The sequence below is a fragment of the Saimiri boliviensis genome, chromosome 5 (assembly GCF_048565385.1).
Source record: "Saimiri boliviensis isolate mSaiBol1 chromosome 5, mSaiBol1.pri, whole genome shotgun sequence".
Classification (NCBI taxonomy): domain Eukaryota; kingdom Metazoa; phylum Chordata; class Mammalia; order Primates; family Cebidae; genus Saimiri; species Saimiri boliviensis.
Genome location: NC_133453.1, coordinates 151,726,497 through 151,748,918, shown reverse-complemented (window position 1 = coordinate 151,748,918; position 22,422 = coordinate 151,726,497).

Here is a 22,422-nt window from a genome sequence, read left to right as displayed (position 1 = left end):
CAACCATACCCGGTTCATTTTTGTATTTTTAGTAGAGCCAAGGTTTTGCCATGTTAGCCAGGCTGATCTTGAACTCCTGACCTCAAGTGATGTGCCCACCTCAGCCTCCCAAAGTGCTGGGATTACAGGCATGCACCCCCATGCGTGGCAGAAGGATCGGATTTTCTCATTTTATTTCTTAGATGGAGTCTCACTCTGTCACCCAGGCTGGAGTACAATGGTGTGGTCTCGGCTCACTGCAACCTCCACCTCCCGGGGTTCTCAGGCCTCAGCCTCTTGAGTAGCTGGGACTACAGGCATGTGCCACCACACCTGGCTAATTTCTGTATTTTTAGTAGAGATGGGGTTTCTATGTTGGCCGTGATGGCCTCGAACTCCTGACCTCTGGTGATCTTCTCACCTCCACCTTCTAAAGTGCTGAGATTACAGGTGTAAACCACCGTGCTGAGCCATGGGTTTTCTTGAACCAAGGCATATTCCTTGTCATGTTTAACAAAATTGTGCCCCAGCCCTGTACTTTCCTTGATTCATCCTCCTTTGAATAGCGAACCTCTCAAAAGCTGTAAGGAACATGGAAGAGCCACTGGCCAGGTGGGCTGGGGTCCCAAGCAGTTGCCACCGCCTTTCCCAGGATGTACACGGGGTCTCATGTACCTGTCCTGTTATCTCCTAGGTCAGCTCATCGACACCGTCTGGGTGAAAAAAGGAGACCAGACCTTGTTTTCTTCCATGTTCACAGCCAGTATCACCATCCACAACATTGCTGTCAGTGCATGCCTGACCCAGCAGTTTCCTGGAAATATTTAGACCTGGTTTATTAACCATACACCTGCCAGACCCAACCCAGCCAAAACACTAAATCGACTGAACGCAGTGACCCACACCTGTAATCCCATCACTTTGGGAGGCCGAGGCCGGTGGATCTCCTGAGGTCAGGAGTTTGAGACCAGCCTGGCCAACATGGTGAAATCCCATCTCTACTGAAAATATAAAAATGAGCCAGGTGTGGGGGTGCACACCTGTAATCCCAGCTACTTGGGAGGCTGAGGTGGGAGAATCACTTGAACACAGGAGGTGGAGTTGCAATGAGCTGAGATTGAACCACCGCACTCCAGCCCGGGCAGAGCATGACACTCCATCTCAAAAAACAACAGTAACGAGGCTGGGCCCGGTGGCTCACGCCTGTAACCCCAGCACTTTGGGAAGCCAAGGCGGGTGGATCACGAGGTCAAGAGATTGAGACCATCCTGGTCAACATGGTGAAACCCCGTCTCTACTAAAAAATATAAAAAAATAGCTGGGCATGGTGGCACATGCCTGTAATCCCAGCTACTCAGGAGGCTGAGGCAGGACAATTGCCTGAACCCAGGAGGCGGACGTTGCGGTGAGCCGAGATCGTGCCATTGCACTACAGCCTGGGTAACAAGAGTGAAACTCCGACTAAAAAAAAGACGACAACAACAACAACAGTAACAACAACAAAAACACAAACTCAAACTCCAGCCCTTTTTTTTTTTTTTTTTCTTTTTTAAGAGATAGATAGGGAATTCCTGTGTTGTTCAGCCTACAGTGCAGTGGTATAATCATAGCCCACTGCAGCCTCTTACTCCCAGGATCAAGCAGTCCTCCCACCTTAGCCTCCTGAGTAGCTGGGATTACAGGTGAATGCTACCATGCCCAACTAATATTTGTGTGTGTGTGTGTGGAGATGGGGTCTCACCATGTTGGCCAGGCTGGCCTCAAACTCTGAGCTTCAAGTGATCCTCCCATCTCAGCCTTCCAAAGTCCTGGGATTACAGGTATGAGCCTCTGCTCCTGGCCAAAACCTAATTACACATTCGGGAATGACAGAGAGCATGAGCTTCTGTGTCCTTTAACAATGAAATGCAAAATCCATCGGTATGCTGCATCCAGACCCATCTCACATGCAGGGATACACAAAGACTCAACATAAATGGATGGAGAAAGAATTACCAACCAACTTGAGAGCAAAAATAAGTTAATTAATAAAAAGCAGGAGTTGCAAATCTCGCCTCTGATAAAATAAACTTTAAAGCAACAAAGATCAAAAGAGGCAAAGAAGGACATTACATAATGGTCAAAGGATCAATGCAACGAGAAGAGCTAACGATCCTAAATATATACGCACCCAATACAGGAACACCCAGATTACGTAAGACTTATAAAGAGACAGACTCCCACACAATAATAGGGGGAGACTTCAACATCAATATTAGACAGATCAGCGAGACAGAAAATTAACAAGGATATCCAGGACTTGAACTCACATCCGGAACAAGTAAACTTAATAAACATTTATAGAACTCTCCATTTTAAATACACAAAAATATACACTCTTATCAGTACCACATCATACCTACTTACAGGTTTAAATGAATTATTGGTTGGCTGCTTGTTTGTTATTTTCTTTCCTCATTTTTTTCCTGTCTCCATTATTAAGCAAAACTACTGGCATAAAAGACGTTTTCAATACCCGTTTTTAGACTGCATTCTAGCCTGGGCAATAAAGCAACACTCCCGTTCTCTCTTCCTCTTCCTCTTTCTTCCTCTCCTTCATTCTTTTTAATTATTCTTTTTTCTTTCTTTCTTTCCTTTTTTTTTTTCCTTAAAAACAACAACAACGGCCGGGCGTGGTGTCTCAAGCCTGTAATCTCAGCACTTTGGGAGGCTGAGGCGGGTGGATCACGAGGTCAAGAGATCCAGACCATCCTGGTCAACATGGTGAAATCCCCTCTCTACTAAAAATACAAAAAATTAGCTGGGCATGGTGGTGCGTGCCTGTAATCCCAGCTACTGAGGAGGCTGAGGCAGGATAATTGCCTGAACCCAGGAGGCAGAGGTTGCGGTGAGCCGAGATCGTGCCATTGCACTCCAGCCTGGGTAACAAGAGCGAAACTCCGTTTCAAAAACAACAATAACCACAACCACAACAACAACAACAACAACAACAACAACAACAATGAAATGGATTATTCGTTGGATATAACTTTGCTGGGGATGCTGTAACAAAGTGCCACCAACTAAGTGGCTTAGAATAAGACAAATTTATTGTCTCAGGCCAGATGCCGTGGCTCATGTCTGTAATCCCTGTACTTTGGGAGCATGAGTGAGAGGATAACTTCAGGTCAGGAGTTCAATACCAGCCAGGCCAACAGGATGAAACCCCACCTGTACTAAAAACAATACAGCCGGGAGTGGTGGCTCACACCTGTAATCCTAGCACTTTGGGAGGCTGAGGTTGGCAGATCAAGAGGTCAGGAGTTTGAGACCAGCATAGCCAACATGGTGAAACCCCATCTCTACTAAAAATATAAAAATTAGCTGGCTGTGGTGGTGCACGCCTGCCATCCTAGCTACTCAGGAGGCTGAGGCAGGAGAACTGCTTGAACCCAGAGGTGGAGGTTGCAGTGAGCTGAGATTGCACCACTGCACTCCAGACTGGAGGAAAGAGCAAGAATCCATCTCGGGAAAAAAAAAAAAAAAAGCCAGGTATGGTTGCATGTACCTGTGTTCCCAAGCTACTCAGGAGGCTGAGGTTGGAGGATTGCTTGAGTCAGGGAGGATGAGGCTGCAGTGAGCTGAGATCACACCACTTCACTCCAGCCTGGGTGACAGAACAAGACCTGTCTCAAGGAAAAAATATTTTATTCTTTCTTTTTCTTTCACAGGCAACAAATTTTTCTTTTAGTAAGGACAACAGTTATATAGCATCAGGGCCCCACATTCATGACCCATTTTAACTTGATGACCTCTGTAATGACCCAGTCTCCAAATAAGTTCATGCTTGTAATTCCAGCACTTTGGAAGGCTGAAGCGGGAGGATTACTTGAGGCCAGAGCTCGAGACCAGCCTGAGCAACATAATGAGACTTCACCTCTACAAAACCAATTAAAAAAAAAATTAGCTGGGTATAGGAATATGCACCTGTAGTCCCAGCTCCTTGGGAGGCAGGAGCACAGAGCCAGTCCAGGAGGTCGAGGCTGCAGTCATCTGTGATTGTGTCACTGTACACCAGCTTGGGCAGCAGCAAGACCTAGTCTGTCTCAAGAGGGAAAAAAAAAAAAAAAAAAAGTTTGCTGATCCAATTTGGGGTAATTTTTAAAAACTTTAACTCTGTATTTTTTCATATTGCTTAGCTTTTCTACATGAACTCTGTGATTATAACCAGAAAATAGCAGTCGCATTACTTGTTTTTGTTTGTTTTTTGAGATGGAGTTCTGATCTTGTTGCCCAAGCTGGACTGCAGTGGCATGATCTCTTTTCACTGCAACCTCTGCCTCCTGGGTTAAGTGATTCTCCTGCCTCAGCCTCCTGAGTAGCTGGGACTGCAGGCGCACACCAGCCCACGTGGCTCATTTTTGTAGTTTTAGTAGAGAGGGGGATTCACCGTGTTGGTCAGGCTGGTCTCGAACTTCTGGCTTCCAGTGATGTTCCCGCCTCAGCCTCTCAAAGTGCTGGAATTACAGGCCTGAGCCACTACCCCTGGCCATACTTATCTTTTTGTCCACAAAAATGACCAGCATTTCAATTTTTGTTTTGTTTTTCTTAGATGAAAAAAACTGGTAGTTATAATTGGGGAGGACAATTTGCATTATGGGAATCTGGGCATCATGCCAAGTTCCATAATCTAAGTTGGTAAAAAGAAACTGGGGTTATAGGCTGGTGGGGTGGCACATGCCTATAATCCCAGCACTTTGGGAGGCCGAGGTGGATGGATTACGTGAGGTCAGGAGTCTGAGATCAGCCTGGCCAACATGGTGAAACCCCATCTGTACTAAAAATACAAAAATTAGCTGGGCCTAGTTGTGGGTACCTTTAATCCCAGTTACTCATGAGACTGAGCAGGAGAATCACTTGAGCCTGGGAGTGGGAGTGAGACTCTGTTTCCAAAAACACAAACAAACAAACAAAAAAAAAAAGCAAAAGAAAAATTGGGGTTATGAATCATTTGGTAAGGAATAATGGTCTTGTTCACAAACTTGTGATCCTTTTTTTTGCAGGCTAGAAATCAACCCAGTTAGTAAAATAGTAGCAACAGCAGCCAAAAGGGAAGAGTATTTAAAATGCAGGAGGTGCTGGTCTAAGCACGTTCATGGATTACATTATTTAGCCTTGAGCATCATCTTACGAGTACATCCTCATATGGTTCCTATTTGACAGGTGGAAAAACTGAGGCACGGAGACCTATGTCATCTGTCCGGACTCACAGTGGTACTAAGTGGTAGTGCACGTGTCACCTGACATTATCTTGTGCACTATGCCTATCTAATTATTGTTTTTGAGACACAGTTTCCTTCTTCTCGTCCATGCAGGAGTGCAATCTTGGCTCACTGCAACCTCCACTTCCCAGGTTCAAGCGATTCTCCTGCCTCAGCCTCCCAAATAGTTGGGATTACAGGCATGTGCCACCATGCTTGGCGAATTTTATATGTTTATTAGAGATGGGGTTTCTGCATGTTGGTCAGGCTGGTCTTGAACTCCTGACCTCAGGTGATCCACCTTCCTCTGCCTCCCAAAATGCTGGGTTTACAGGCATGAGCCACCACATCTGGCATTTTATTTTTTTGAGATGGAGTCTCACTCTGTCGTCCAGACTGGAGTGCCATGGGATGATCTCTGCTCACTACACCCTCCACCTCCCAGGTTCAAGCCATTCTCCTGCCTCAGCTTCCTGAGTAGCTGCGATTGTAGGCACGTGCCACCACGCTAGGCTAATTTTTGTAATTTTAGTGGAGTCAGGGTTTCACCATGGTGGCCAGGATGGTCTTGAACTCCTGACCTCAGGTGATCCACCTGCTTCAGGCTCCCAAAGTGCTGGGATTACAGGCATGAGCCACCTCACCTGGCCACTATGCCTATCTCATTGTATTTCTAAAAGGAAAGGGGAAAAAAATTGTACTTCCATCCTCACAGTAATTCCATGAAGGAGATAATATCATCCACCTTTAACAAATGAGAAAACAAAAGCTCCAGTTTTTTTGTTTTGTTTTGTTTTGTTTTTTCCCTCCTGAGACAGTGTCTCACTTTGAAGCCCAAGCTTGAGGGCAGTGGCATGATCTTGGCTCACTGCAGTCTTGACTTCTGGGACTCAAGTGATCCTCCCACTTTAGCCTCCTGAATAGCTGGGACTACAGGGTGACACCACCACACCGCAATAATTTTTTTGATTTTTTTTTTTGTAGAGATGGGGTCTTGCTATGTTGCCCAGGCTGCTGTCAAACTCCTGGGCTCAAGCAATCCTCCCACGTCGACCTCCCAAAGTGCTGGGATTACAGGCGTGGTTGCTCCAGCTTCTTTGTTTCCCAGAGCCACACTAAGTTGTTAGTGGCTGAGTCAAGAGAGTCCCGGGGGTCTACTTAGCGTTTTTCCAGCTAGACTACAGCCACTGTAATAACTGGAAGTTGTCTGACAGTGAAGTAAGATCGATTATTTGGGTGTGGAGCACAAACAGAGGAACCATCTCTTAGAAAACTTAACTCTCACATTCTGATGCGGCCAGGATGTTTTGTAGGAAGAGATTCCATAGCTCCCATCCACGACCAGTGAATAGGAATTAGGTACAAGGCGTGGTGGCTCATGCCTGCAATCCGAGCACTATCAGAGGCCAAGGTGGGCAGATCACCAGGTCAGTTCAAGACCAGACAGGCCAATATGGTGAAACACCATCTCTGGGCCGGGCACGGTGGCTCAAGCCTGTAATCCCAGCACTTTGGGAGGCCGAGGTGGGCGGATCAAAAAGTCAAGAGATCGAGGCCATCCTGGACAACATGGTGAAACCCCGTCTCTACGAAAAATACAAAAAATTAGCTAAGCATGGTGGCGCATGCCTGTAATCCCAGCTACACGGGAGGCAGAGGAAGGACAATTGCCTGAACCCAGAAGGCAGAGGTTGTGGTGAGCTGAGATCATGACACTGCACTCAAGCCTGGGTAACAAGAGAGAAACTCCGTCTCAAAGAAAAAGAAAAAAAGAAACCCCATCTCTATGAAAAATACAAAAATTAGCTGGGTGTGGTGGCAGGTGCCTGTAATCACAGATACTTGGATGGCTGAGGCAGGAGAATCCCTTGAACCAATGAGGCAGAGGTTGCAGCGAGCTATCATGCCACTGCACCCTAGCCTAGGTGACAGAGCAAGATTCAGTATATATATATATATAAAAAAAAAAAGACCGTTTTAGCTGAGTATTCTGAAAAACTTGTCTAGCATTCAAAGCACGGACAGTTTTAGCTGTGTATTTTCAAAAAGTTCTCTCTAGCTGCCAAAGCTCATGATGTTAAAACGAGTGATCTGTGTCCCCTTGAGTGGAGCAGGCACTGAGCTGGCAGAGGGATCTTTTCCCAGTGGGCGTTAAGGCCCACATAAATCCCTGTGAAGGAATCGGGAATCAGAGACAGAAAGGGACTCGCCTAATTCTTGTCACATGAAAGTGCCTGGCAGACTGACTGGCAGAGGGCTGGAAATCAAATCCAAATCTTCGGACGTGTAATTTCTCAGGGTGCACCGCCTCCCCTAGGCCCAATGTGACACTTCAATGGCTTAACGAGGGCTTGACGGGATGGATGTCAACATGAAAAGACATTCGATTCCATCGGACCTGTCTTTGGCTCATTGTCTCTAAGGAGAATGTGCCTGGTTCAAATTCTCACTTTGCTTCTCACCTGAGAGATGTGACCTCAGTGGTCAATGGGAAATGAGCTGGTTTCAGTCACCAACCTCTCACTCATCACCAAGAAAAATTACTTCAACCATACATAGATTGTGTTTTCAGGAGTGCTGGGCTTCATCCACAGTTCTCAGTAACATGCAAAAAGAGGAAAAAAGATTTGCTGATCAGGAATGGAGACAGAAATACAGACACACACACACAGACACACCTACACACACACACACACACACACACACGAACACGTGACACAAAAAACACCCAAACACAGGCCGCACACACAACTGCTCGTGTTCAGCAAAATACTTAGTGGTATGAGGTGGGCTTTGAACCCGTCCATGCTCCAAAGGAAGACACACCTTTCGCTATTTCACCCGTCTATTCTCGTAGGGAATGTGAATAATTCTTTCAGACATGGCTCATGATGACAGGGACCACTCTCATTTCACCCTCAGAGGCAGACAAGAGGACTGCAAAGGACTCAGGTGTCATCCCTGCTGACTGAAGAGGACTCCCATTTCCCCTCAAACCCAAAGGCACAGCAAAAGCAGCTTTCTCTTTGAAGAGCACACAACTTTTTCAAAATACACAACTAAAACGGTCCCCGCTTTAAGTGCTTTAGCCCTTAAAGCGGGGACCGTTTTAGCTGTGTATTCTGAAAAACATGTCTAGCATTCAAAGCACGGACAGTTTTAGCTGTGTATTTTCAAAAAGTTGTCTCTACCTTCCATAGCTCATGAAGTCAAAATGAGTGATCAGTGTCCCCTTGAGTTGAGCATTCTATTTGTAAGAAAGGATTAAGTTGGATTTGAATTCTGGAAAACGGCTTCTCATCTTGTCAATCAGCTCTCAGTTTGTGCGTTAATTTCCAGCAGAGGTAATAGAGTCAATCCAAAACCAAAGGTGTATTCAAGTCCAGATTGACAAGTCAAACCAAGAAAACAGGCACTGAGCTGGAAGAGGAAACTTTTCCCACTGGGCCTTAAAAACCACATAAATCCCTGTGAAGGAATCAGGAAACAGAGACAGAAAGGGACTCGCCTAAGGCTTGTCACATGAAAGTGCCTAACAGAGTGACTGGCAGAGGCCTGGAAATCAAATCCAAATCTTCGGACGTGTAATTTCACAGGGTGCACCGCCTCCCCCAGGCCCAATGTGACACTTCAATGGCTTAACGAGAGCTTGTCGGGATGGATGTCAACATGAAAAGACATTACATTCCATCGGACCTGTCTTTGGCCCATTGTCTCTAAGGAGAATGTGCCTGGTTCAAATTCTCACTTTGCTTCTCACCTGAGAGATGTGACCTCTTTGGTCAATGGGAAATGAGCTGGTTTCAGTCACCAACCCCTCACTCATCACCAAGAAAAATTCCTTCAACCATACATGGATTGTGTTTTCAGGAGTGCTGGGCTTCATCCACAGTTGTGAGTAACATGCTAAAAGAGGAAAAAAGATTTGCTGCTCAGGAATGGAGACAGAAATACAGACACACACACACAGACACACCCACACACACACATACACACACACACGAACACCTGACACAAAAAAACACCCAAACACAGGCCGCACACACAACTGCTCGTGTTCAGCAAAATACTGAGTGGTATGAGGTGGGCTTTGAACCCGTCCATGCTCCAAAGGAAGACAAACCTTTCGCTATTTCACCCGTCTATTCTCGTAGGGAATGTGAATAATTCTTTCAGACATGGCTCATGATGCCAGGGACCACTCTCATTTCACCCTCAGAGGCAGAAAAGAGGACTGCAAAGGAATCATGTGTCGTCCCTGCTGACTGAAGAGGACTCCCATTTCCGCTCGAACCCAAAGACACAGCAAAAGTAGCTTTCTCTTTGAAGAGCACACAAATTTTTCAAAATACACAGCTAAAACGTCTCCGCTTTAAGTAATAAACCACGTAATGCGGGGACCGTTTTAGCTGTGTATTCTGAAAAACATGTCTCCCATTCAAATCACGGACAGTTTTAGCTGTGTATTTTCAAAAAGTTGTCTCTACCTGCCATAGCTCATGAAGTCAAAACGAGTGAGCTGTGCCCCCTTGAGTTGAGCATTCTTTTAGTAAGAAAGGATTAAGTTCAATTTGAATTTTGGAAAACTGCTTCTCATCTTGTCAATCAGCTGTCAGTTTTGTGTGTTAATTTCTAGGAGAGGTAATAGAGTCAATCCAAAACCAAAGGTGTATTCTAGTCCAGATTGACAAGTCAAACCAAGAAAGCAGGCACTGAGCAGGCAGAGGGATGTTTCCCCAGTGGGCGTTAAGGCCCACATAAATCCCTGTGAAGGAATCGGGAAACAGAGACAGAAAGGGACTCGCGTAAAGCTTGTCATATGAAAGTGCCTGGCAGACTGACTGGCAGAGGGCTGGAAATCAAATCCAAATCTTCGGACGTGTAATTTCACAGGGTGCACTGCCTCCCCCAGGCCCAGTGTGACACTTCAATGCCTTAACGAGGGCTTGACGGGATGGATGTCAACATGAAAAGACATTCGATTCCATCGGACCTGTCTTTGGCCCATTGTCTCTAAGGAGAATGTGTCTGGTCCAAATTCTCACTTTGCTTCTCACCTGAGAGATGTGACCTCAGTGGTCAATGGGAAATGAGCTGGTTTCAGTCACCAACCTCTCACTCATCACCAAGAAAATTTCCTTCAACCATACATGGACTATGTTTTCAGGAGTGCTGGGCTTCATCCACAGTTCGGAGTAACATGCTAAAAGAGGAAAAAAGATTTGCTGCTCAGGAATGGAGACAGAAATACAGACACACACACACAGACACAGACACACAAACACACACACACACACACACGACACAAAAAACACCCAAACACAGGCCGCACACACAAATGCTCGTGATCAGCAAAATACTTAGTGGTATGAGGTGGGCTCTGAACACGTCCATGCTCCAAAGGAAGACACACCTTTCGCTATTTCACCCGTCTATTCTCATAGGGAATGTGAATATTTCTTTCAGACATGGCTCATGATGACAGGGACCACTCTCATTTCACCCTCAGAGGCAGACAAGAGGACTGCAAAAGACTCAGGTGTCGTCCCTGCTCACTGAAGAGGACTCCCATTTCCCCTCGAACCCAAAGACACAGCAAAAGTAGCTTTCTCTTTGAAGAGCACACAACTTTTTCAAAATACACAGCTAAAACGGACCCGCTTTAAGTGCTAAAGCGGGGACCGTTTTAGCTGTGTATTCTGAAAAACATGTCTAGCATTCAAAGCACGGACAGTTTTAGCTGTGTATTTTCAAAAAGTTGTCTCTACCTGCCATAGCTCATGAAGTCAAAACGAGTGAGCTGTGTCCCCTTGATTTGAGCAGTCTTTTAGGAAGAAAGGATTAAGTTCAATTTGAATTTTGGAAAACTGCTTCTCATCTTGTCAATCAGCTGTCAGTTTTGTGTGTTAATTTCTAGGAGAGGTAATAGAGTCAATCGAAAACCAAAGGTGTATTCAAGTCCAGAGTGACAAGTCAAACCAAGAAAGCAGGCACTCAGCTGGCAGAGGGATCTTTTCCCAGTGGGCGTTAAGTCCCACATAAATCCCTGTGAAGGAATCGGGAATCAGAGAAAGAAAGGGACTCGCCTAAGGCTTGTCACATGAAAGTGCCTGGCAGACTGACTGGCAGAGGGCTGGAAATCAAATCCAAATCTTCGGACGTGTAATTTCACAGGGTGCACCGCCTCTCGCAGGCCCAATGTGACACTTCAATGGCTTAACGAGGGCTTGACGGGATGGATGTCAACATGAAAAGACATTCGATTCCATCGGACCTGTCTTTGGCCCATTGTCTCTAAGGAGAATGTGCCTGGTTCAAATTCTCACTTTGCTTCTCACCTGAGAGATGTGACCTCATTGGTCAATGGGAAAAGAGCTGGTTTCAGTCACCAACCTCTCACTCATCACCAAGAACATTTCCTTCAACCATACATGGATTGTGTTTTCAGGAGTGCTGGGCTTCATCCACAGTTGTGAGTAACATGCTAAAAGAGGAAAAAAGATTTGCTGCTCAGGAATGGAGACAGAAATACAGACACACACACACACAAACACACACACACACACACGCACATGACACAAAAATCACCCAAACACAGGCCGCACACACAACTGCTCGTGTTCAGCAAAATATTTAGTGGTATGACGTGGGCTTTGAACCCGTCCATGCTCCAAAGGAAGACACACCTTTTGCTATTTTACCCGTCTATTCTCGTAGGGAATGTGAATAATTCTTTAAGACATGGCTCATGATGACAGGGACCACTCTCATTTCACCCTCAGAGGCAGACAGGAGGACTGCAAAGGACTCAGGTGTTATCCCTGCTGACTGAAGAGGACTCCCAATTCCCCTCGAACCCAAAGACACAGCAAAAGTAGCTTTTTCTTTGAAGAGCACACAACTTTTTCAAAATACACAGCTAATAATGCACTTAAAGCGGGGACCGTTTTAGCTGTGTATTCTGAAAAACATGTCTAGCATTCAAAGCACGGACAGTTTTAGCTGTGTATTTTCAAAAAGTTGTCTCTACCTGCCATAGCTCATGAAGTCAAAACGAGTGGGCTGTGTCCCCTTGATTTGAGCATTCTTTTAGTAAGAAAGGATTAAGTTCAATTTGAATTTTGGAAAACTGCTTCTCATCTTGTCAATCAGCTGTCAGTTTTGTGTGTTAATTTCTAGGAGAGGTAATAGAGTCAATCCAAAACCAAAGGTGTATTCAAGTCCAGATTGACAAGTCAAACCAAGAAAGCAGGCACTGAGCTGGCAGAGGGATCTTTTCCCAGTGGGCGTTAAGGCCCACATAAATCCCAGTGAAGGAATCGGGAATCAGAGACAGAAAGGGACTCGCCTAAGGCTTGTCACATGAAAGTGCCTGGCAGACTGACTGGCAGAGGGCTGGAAATCAAATCCAAATCTTCGGACGTGTAATTTCACAGGGTGCACCGCCTCCCCCAGGCCCAATGTGACACTTCAATGGCTTAACGAGGGCTTGACGGGATGGATGTCAACATGAAAAGACATTCGATTCCATCGGACCTGTCTTTGGCCCATTGTCTCTAAGGAGAATGTGCCTGGTTCAAATTCTCACTTTGCTTCTCACCTGAGAGATGTGACCTCAGTGGTCAATGGGAAATGAGCTGGTTTCAGTCACCAACCTCTCACTCATCACCAAGAAAATTTCCTTCAACCATACATGGATTGTGTTTTCAGGAGTGCTGGACTTCATCCACAGTTGTGAGTAACATGCTAAAAGAGGAAAAAAGATTTGCTGCTCAGGAATGGAGACAGAAATACAGACACACACACACAGACACACACACACACACACACACACACGACACAAAAATCACCCAAACACAGGGCGCACACACAACTGCTCGTGTTCAGCAAAATACTTAGTGGTATGAGGTGGGCTTTGAACCCGTCCATGCTCCAAAGGAAGACACAACTTTCGCTATTTCACCCGTCTATTCTCGTAGGGAATGTGAATATTTCTTTCAGACATGGCTCATGATGACAGGGACCACTCTCATTTCACCCTCAGAGGCAGACAAGAGGACTGCAAAAGACTCAGGTGTCGTCCCTGCTCACTGAAGAGGACTCCCATTTCCCCTCGAACCCAAAGACACAGCAAAAGTAGCTTTCTCTTTGAAGAGCACACAACTTTTTCAAAATACACAGCTAACACGGACCCGCTTTAAGTGCTAAAGCGGGGACCGTTTTAGCTGTGTATTCTGAAAAACATGTCTAGCATTCAAAGCACGGACAGTTTTAGCTGTGTATTTTCAAAAAGTTGTCTCTACCTGCCATAGCTCATGAAGTCAAAACGAGTGAGCTGTGTCCCCTTGATTTGAGCATTCTTTTAGTAAGAAAGGATTAAGTTCAATTTGAATTTTGGAAAACTGCTTCTCATCTTGTCAATCAGCTGTCAGTTTTGTGTGTTAATTTCTAGGAGAGGTAATAGAGTCAATCCAAAACCAAAGGTGTATTCAAGTCCAGATTGACAAATCAAACCAAGAAAGCAGGCACTGAGCTGGCAGAGGGATCTTTTCCCAGTTGGCGTTAAGGCCCACATAAATCCCTGTGAAGGAATCGGGAATCAGAGACAGAAAGGGACTCGCCTAAGGCTTGTCACATGAAAGTGCCTGGCAGACTGACTGGCAGAGGGCTGGAAATCAAATCCAAATCTTCGGACGTGTAATTTCACAGGGTGCACCGCCTCCCCCAGGCCCAATGTGACACTTCAATGGCTTAACGAGGGCTTGACGGGATGGATGTCAACATGAAAAGACATTCGATTCCATCGGACCTGTCTTTGGCCCATTGTCTCTAAGGAGAATGTGCCTGGTTCAAATTCTCACTTTGCTTCTCACCTGAGAGATGTGCCCTCAGTGGTCAATGGGAAATGAGCTGGTTTCAGTCACCAATCTCTCACTCATCACCAAGAAAATTTCCTTCAACCATACATGGATTGTGTTTTCAGGAGTGCTGGGCTTCATCCACAGTTGTGAGTAACATGCTAAAAGAGGAAAAAAGATTTGCTGCTCAGGAATGGAGACAGAAATACAGACACACACACACAGACACACACACACACAAACACACACACACACACACGCACATGACACAAAAATCACCCAAACACAGGCCGCACACACAACTGCTCGTCTTCAGCAAAGTACTTAGTGGTATGAGGTGGGCTTTGAACCCGTCCATGCTCCAAAGGAAGACACACATTTTGCTATTTCACCCGTCTATTCTCGTAGGGAATGTGAATAATTCTTTCAGACATGGCTCATGATGACAGTGACCACTCTCATTTCACCCTCAGAGGCAGACAAGAGGACTGCAAAGGACTCAGGTGTCATCCCTGCTGACTGAAGAGGACTCCAATTTCCCCTCGAACCCAAAGACACAGCAAAAGTAGCTTTCTCTTTGAAGAGCACACAACTTTTTCAAAATACACAGGTAATAAAGCACTTAAAGCAGGGACCGTTTTAGCTGTGTATTCTGAAAAACATGTCTAGCATTCAAAGCACGGACAGTTTTACCTATGTATTTTCAAAAAGTTGTCTCTACCTGCCATAGCTCATGAAGTCAAAACGAGTGAGCTGTGTCCCCTTGATTTGAGCATTCTTTTAGTAAGAAAGGATTAAGTTCAATTTGAATTTTGGAAAACTGCTTCTCATCTTGTCAATCAGCTGTCAGTTTTGTGTGTTAATTTCTAGGAGAGGTAATAGTGTCAATCCAAAACCAAAGGTGTATTCAAGTCCAGATTGACAAGTCAAACCAAGAAAGCAGGCACTGAGCTGGCAGAGGGATCTTTTCCCAGTGGGCGTTAAGGCCCACATAAATCCCTGTGAAGGAATCGGGAATCAGAGACAGAAAGGGACTCGCCTAAGGCTTGTCACATGGAAGTGCCTGGCAGACTGATGGCAGAGGGCTGGAAATCAAATCCAAATCTTCGGACGTGTAATTTCACAGGGTGCACCGCCTCCCCCAGGCCCAATGTGACACTTCAATGGCTTAACGAGGGCTTGACGGGATGGATGTCAACATCAAAAGACATTCGATTCCATCGGACCTGTCTTTGGCCCATTGTCTCTAAGGAGAATGTGCCTGGTTCAAATTCTCACTTTGCTTCTCACCTGAGAGATGTGACCTCAGTGGTCAATGGGAAATGAGCTGGTTTCAGTCACCAACCTCTCACTCATCACCAAGAAAATTTCCTTCAACCATACATGGATTGTGTTTTCAGGAGTGCTGGGCTTCATCCACAGTTGTGAGTAACATGCTAAAAGAGGAAAAAAGATTTGCTGCTCAGGAATGGAGACAGAAATACAGACACACACACACAGACACACACACACACAAACACACACACACACACACGCACATGACACAAAAATCACCCAAACACAGGCCGCACACACAACTGCTCGTGTTCAGCAAAATACTTAGTGGTATGAGGTGGGCTTTGAACCCGTCCATGCTCCAAAGGAAGACACATCTTTTGCTATTTCACCCGTCTGTTCTCGTAGGGAATGTGAATAATTCTTTCAGACATGGCTCATGATGACAGGGACCACTCTCATTTCACCCTCAGAGGCAGACAAGAGGACTGCAAAGGACTCAGGTGTCGTCCCTGCTGACTGAAGAGGACTCCCATTTCCCCTCGAACCCAAAGACACAGCAAAAGTAGCTTTCTCTTTGAAGAGCACACAACTTTTTCAAAATACACAGCTAATAAAGCACTTAAAGCGGGGACCGTTTTAGCTGTGTATTCTGAAAAACATGTCTAGCATTCAAACACGGACAGTTTTAGCTGTGTATTTTCAAAAAGTTGTCTCTACCTGCCATAGCTCATGAAGTCAAAACGAGTGAGCTGTGTCCCCTTGATTTGAGCATTCTTTTAGTAAGAAAGGATTAAGTTCAATTTGAATTTTGGAAAACTGCTTCTCATCTTGTCAATCAGCTGTCAGTTTTGTGTGTTAATTTCTAGGAGAGGTAATAGAGTCAATCCAAAACCAAAGGTGTATTCAAGTCCAGATTGACAAATCAAACCAAGAAAGCAGGCACTGAGCTGGCAGAGGGATCTTTTCCCAGTTGGCGTTAAGGCCCACATAAATCCCTGTGAAGGAATCGGGAATCAGAGACAGAAAGGGACTCGCCTAAGGCTTGTCACATGAAAGTGCCTGGCAGACTGACTGGCAGAGGGCTGGAAATCAAATCCAAATCTTCGGACGTGTAATTTCACAGGGTGCACCGCCTCCCACAGGCCCAATGTGACACTTCAATGGCTTAACGAGGGCTTGACGGGATGGATGTCAACATGAAAAGACATTCGATTCCATCGGACCTGTCTTTGGCCCATTGTCTCTAAGGAGAATGTGCCTGGTTCAAATTCTCACTTTGCTTCTCACCTGAGAGATGTGCCCTCAGTGGTCAATGGGAAATGAGCTGGTTTCAGTCACCAACCTCTCACTCATCACCAAGAAAATTTCCTTCAACCATACATGGATTGTGTTTTCAGGAGTGCTGGGCTTCATCCACAGTTGTGAGTAACATGCTAAAAGAGGAAAAAAGATTTGCTGCTCAGGAATGGAGACAGAAATACAGACACACACACACAGACACACACACACACAAACACACACACACACACACGCACATGACACAAAAATCACCCAAACACAGGCCGCACACACAACTGCTCGTCTTCAGCAAAATACTTAGTGGTATGAGGTGGGATTTGAACCCGTCCATGCTCCAAAGGAAGACACACCTTTTGCTATTTCACCCGTCTATTCTCGTAGGGAATGTGAATAATTCTTTCAGACATGGCTCATGATGACAGGGACCACTCTCATTTCACCCTCAGAGGCAGACAAGAGGACTGCAAAGGACTCAGGTGTCGTCCCTGCTGACTGAAGAGGACTCCCATTTCCCCTCGAACCCAAAGACACAGCAAAAGTAGCTTTCTCTTTGAGGAGCACACAACTTTTTCAAAATACACAGCTAATAAAGCACTTAAAGCGGGGACCGTTTTAGCTGTGTATTCTGAGAAACTTGTCTAGCATTCAAAGCACGGACAGTTTTAGCTGTGTATTTTCAAAAATTTGTCTCTACCTGCCATAGTTCATGAAGTCAAAACGAGTGAGCTGTGTCCCCTTGATTTGAGCATTCTTTTAGTAAGAAAGGATTAAGTTCAATTTGAATTTTGGAAAACTGCTTCTCATCTTGTCAATCAGCTGTCAGTTTTGTGTGTTAATTTCTAGGAGAGGTAATAGAGTCAATCAAAAACCAAAGGTGTATTCAAGTCCAGATTGACAAGTCAAACCAAGAAAGCAGGCACTGAGCTGGCAGAGGAATCTTTTCCCAGTGGGCGTTAAGGCCCACATAAATCCCTGTGAAGGAATCGGGAATCAGAGACAGAAAGGGACTCGCCTAAGGCTTGTCACATGAAAGTGCCTGGCAGACTGACTGGCAGAGGGCTGGAAATCAAATCCAAATCTTCGGACGTGTATTTTCACAGGGTACACCGGCTCCCCCGGCCCAATGTGACACTTCAATGGCTTAACGAGGGCTTGACGGGATGGATGTCAACATGAAAAGACATTCGATTCCATCGGACCTGTCTTTGGCCCATTGTCTCTAAGGAGAATGTGCCTGGTTCAAATTCTCACTTTGCTTCTCACCTGAGAGATGTGACCTCAGTGGTCAATGGGAAATGAGCTGGTTTCAGTCACCAACCTCTCACTCATCACCAAGAAAATTTCCTTCAACCATACATGGATTGTGTTTTCAGGAGTGCTGGGCTTCATCCACAGTTGTGAGTAACATGCTAAAAGAGGAAAAAAGATTTGCTGCTCAGGAATGGAGACAGAAATACAGACACACACACACAGACACTCACACACACACACACACACACACACACGACACAAAAATCACCCTAACACAGGCCGCACACACAACTGCTCGTGTTCAGCAAAATACTTAGTGGTATGAGGTGGGCTTTGAACCCGTCCATGCTCCAAAGAAAGACACATCTTTTGCTATTTCACCCGTCTATTCTCGTAGGGAATGTGAATAATTCTTTCAGACGTGGCTCATGATGACAGGGAACACTCTCATTTCACCCTCAGAGGCAGACAAGAGGACTGCAAAGGACTCAGGTGTCGTCCCTGCTGACTGAAGAGGACTCCCATTTCCCCTCGAACCCAAAGACACAGCAAAAGTAGCTTTCTCTTTGAAGAGCACACAACTTTTTCAAAATACACAGCTAATAAAGCACTTAAAGCGGGGACCGTTTTAGCTGTGTATTCTGAAAAACATGTCTAGCATTCAAACACGGACAGTTTTAGCTGTGTATTTTCAAAAAGTTGTCTCTACCTGCCATAGCTCATGAAGTCAAAACGAGTGAGCTGTGTCCCCTTGATTTGAGCATTCTTTTAGTAAGAAAGGAATAAGTTCAATTTGAATTTTGGAAAACTGCTTCTCATCTTGTCAATCAGCTGTCAGTTTTGTGTGTTAATTTCTAGGAGAGGTAATAGAGTCAATCCAAAACCAAAGGTGTATTCAAGTCCAGAGTGACAAGTCAAACCAAGAAAGCAGGCACTGAGCTGGCAGAGGGATCTTTTCCCAGTGGGCGTTAAGGCCCACATAAATCCCTGTGAAGGAATCGGGAATCAGAGACAGAAAGGGACTCGCCTAAGGCTTGTCACATGAAAGTGCCTGGCAGACTGACTGGCAGAGGGCTGGAAATCAAATCCAAATCTTCGGACGTGTAATTTCACAGGGTGCACCGCCTCTCGCAGGCCCAATGTGACACTTCAATGGCTTAACGAGGGCTTGACGGGATGGATGTCAACATGAAAAGACATTCGATTCCATCGGACCTGTCTTTGGCCCATTGTCTCTAAGGAGAATGTGCCTGGTTCAAATTCTCACTTTGCTTCTCACCTGAGAGATGTGACCTCAGTGGTCAATGGGAAAAGAGCTGGTTTCAGTCACCAACCTCTCACTCATCACCAAGAAAATTTCCTTCAACCATACATGGATTGTGTTTTCAGGAGTGCTGGGCTTCATCCACAGTTGTGAGTAACATGCTAAAAGAGGAAAAAAGATTTGCTGCTCAGGAATGGAGACAGAAATACAGACACACACACACAGACACACACCCACACAAACACACACACACACACGCACATAACACAAAAATCACCCAAACACAGGCCGCACACACAACTGCTCGTGTTCAGCAAAATATTTAGTGGTATGACGTGGGCTTTGAACCCGTCCATGCTCCAAAGGAAGACACACCTTTTGCTATTTCACCCGTCTATTCTCGTAGGGAATGTGAATAATTCTTTCAGACATGGCTCATGATGACAGGGACCACTCTCATTTCACCCTCAGAGGCAGACAGGAGGACTGCAAAGGACTCAGATGTTATCCCTGCTGACTGAAGAGGACTCCCAATTCCCCTCGAACCCAAAGACACAGCAAAAGTAGCTTTTTCTTTGAAGAGCACACAACTTTTTCAAAATACACAGCTAATAATGCACTTAAAGCGTGGACCGTTTTAGCTGTGTATTCTGAAAAACTTGTCTAGCATTCAAAGCACGGACAGTTTTAGCTGTGTATTTTCAAAAAGTTGTCTCTACCTGCCATAGCTCATGAAGTCAAAACGAGTGGGCTGTGTCCCCTTGATTTGAGCATTCTTTTAGTAAGAAAGTATTAAGTTCAATTTGAATTTTGGAAAACTGCTTCTCATCTTGTCAATCAGCTGTCAGTTTTGTGTGTTAATTTCTAGGAGAGGTAATAGAGTCAATCCAAAACCAAAGGTGTATTCAAGTCCAGATTGACAAGTCAAACCAAGAAAGCAGGCACTGAGCTGGCAGAGGGATCTTTTCCCAGTGGGCGTTAAGGCCCACATAAATCCCAGTGAAGGAATCGGGAATCAGAGACAGAAAGGGACTCGCCTAAGGCTTGTCACATGAAAGTGCCTGGCAGACTGACTGGCAGAGGGCTGGAAATCAAATCCAAATCTTCGGACGTGTAATTTCACAGGGTGCACCGCCTCCCCCAGGCCCAATGTGACACTTCAATGGCTTAACGAGGGCTTGACGGGATGGATGTCAACATGAAAAGACATTCGATTCCATCGGACCTGTCTTTGGCCCATTGTCTCTAAGGAGAATGTGCCTGGTTCAAATTCTCACTTTGCTTCTCACCTGAGAGATGTGACCTCAGTGGTCAATGGGAAATGAGCTGGTTTCAGTCACCAACCTCTCACTCATCACCAAGAAAATTTCCTTCAACCATACATGGATTGTGTTTTCAGGAGTGCTGGGCTTCCTCCACAGTTGTGAGTAACATGCTAAAAGAGGAAAAAAGATTTGCTGCTCAGGAATGGAGACAGAAATACAGACACACACACACAGACACACACACACACAAACACACACACACACACACGCACATAACACAAAAATCACCCAAACACAGGCCGCACACGCAACTGCTCGTGTTCAGCAAAATATTTAGTGGTATGAGGTGGGCTTTGAACCCGTCCATGCTCCAAAGGAAGACACACCTTTTGCTATTTCAACCGTCTATTCTCGTAGGGAATGTGAATAATTCTTTCAGACATGGCTCATGATGACAGGGACCACTCTCATTTCACCCTCAGAGGCAGACAGGAGGACTGCAAAGGACTCAGGTGTTATCCCTGCTGACTGAAGAGGACTCCCAATTCCCCTCGAACCCAAAGACACAGCAAAAGTAGCTTTCTCTTTGAAGAGCACACAACTTTTTCAAAATACACAGCTAATAATGCACTTAAAGCGGGGACCGTTTTAGCTGTGTATTCTGAAAAACATGTCTAGCATTCAAAGCACGGACAGTTTTAGCTGTGTATTTTAAAAAGTTGTCTCTACCTGCCATAGCTCATGAAGTCAAAACGAGTGAGCTGTGTCCCCTTGATTTGAGCATTCTTTTAGGAAGAAAGGATTAAGTTCAATTTGAATTTTGGAAAACTGCTTCTCATCTTGTCAATCAGCTGTCAGTTTTGTGTGTTAATTTCTAGGAGAGGTAATAGAGTCAATCCAAAACCAAAGGTGTATTCAAGTCCAGAGTGACAAGTCAAACCAAGAAAGCAGGCACTGAGCTGGCAGAGGGATCTTTTCCCAGTGGGCGTTAAGGCCCACATAAATCCATGTGAAGGAATCGGGAATCAGAGACAGAAAGGGACTCGCCTAAGGCTTGTCACATGAAAGTGCCTGGCAGACTGACTGGCAGAGGGCTGGAAATCAAATCCAAATCTTCGGACGTGTAATTTCACAGGGTGCACCGCCTCCCCCAGGCCCAATGTGACACTTCAATGGCTTAACGAGGGCTTGACGGGATGGATGTCAACATGAAAAGACATTCGATTCCATCGGACCTGTCTTTGGCCCATTGTCTCTAAGGAGAATGTGCCTGGTTCAAATTCTCACTTTGCTTCTCACCTGAGAGATGTGACCTCAGTTGTCAATGGGAAATGAGCTGGTTTCAGTCACCAACCTCTCACTCATCACCAAGAAAATTTCCTTCAACCATACATGGATTGTGTTTTCAGGAGTGCTGGGCTTCATCCACAGTTGTGAGTAACATGCTAAAAGAGGAAAAAAGATTTGCTGCTCAGGAATGGAGACAGAAATACAGACACACACACACAGACACACACACACACAAACACACACACACACACACGCACATAACACAAAAATCACCCAAACACAGGCCGCACACGCAACTGCTCGTGTTCAGCAAAATATTTAGTGGTATGACGTGGGCTTTGAACCCGTCCATGCTCCAAAGGAAGACACACCTTTTGCTATTTCACCCGTCTATTCTCGTAGGGAATGTGAATAATTCTTTCAGACATGGCTCATGATGACAGGGACCACTCTCATTTCACCCTCAGAGGCAGACAGGAGGACTGCAAAGGACTCAGGTGTTATCCCTGCTGACTGAAGAGGACTCCCAATTCCCCTCGAAACCAAAGACACAGCAAAAGTAGATTTCTCTTTGAAGAGCACACAACTTTTTCAAAATACACAGCTAATAATGCACTTAAAGCGGGGACCGTTTTAGCTGTGTATTCTGAAAAACATGTCTAGCATTCAAAGCACGGACAGTTTTAGCTGTGTATTTT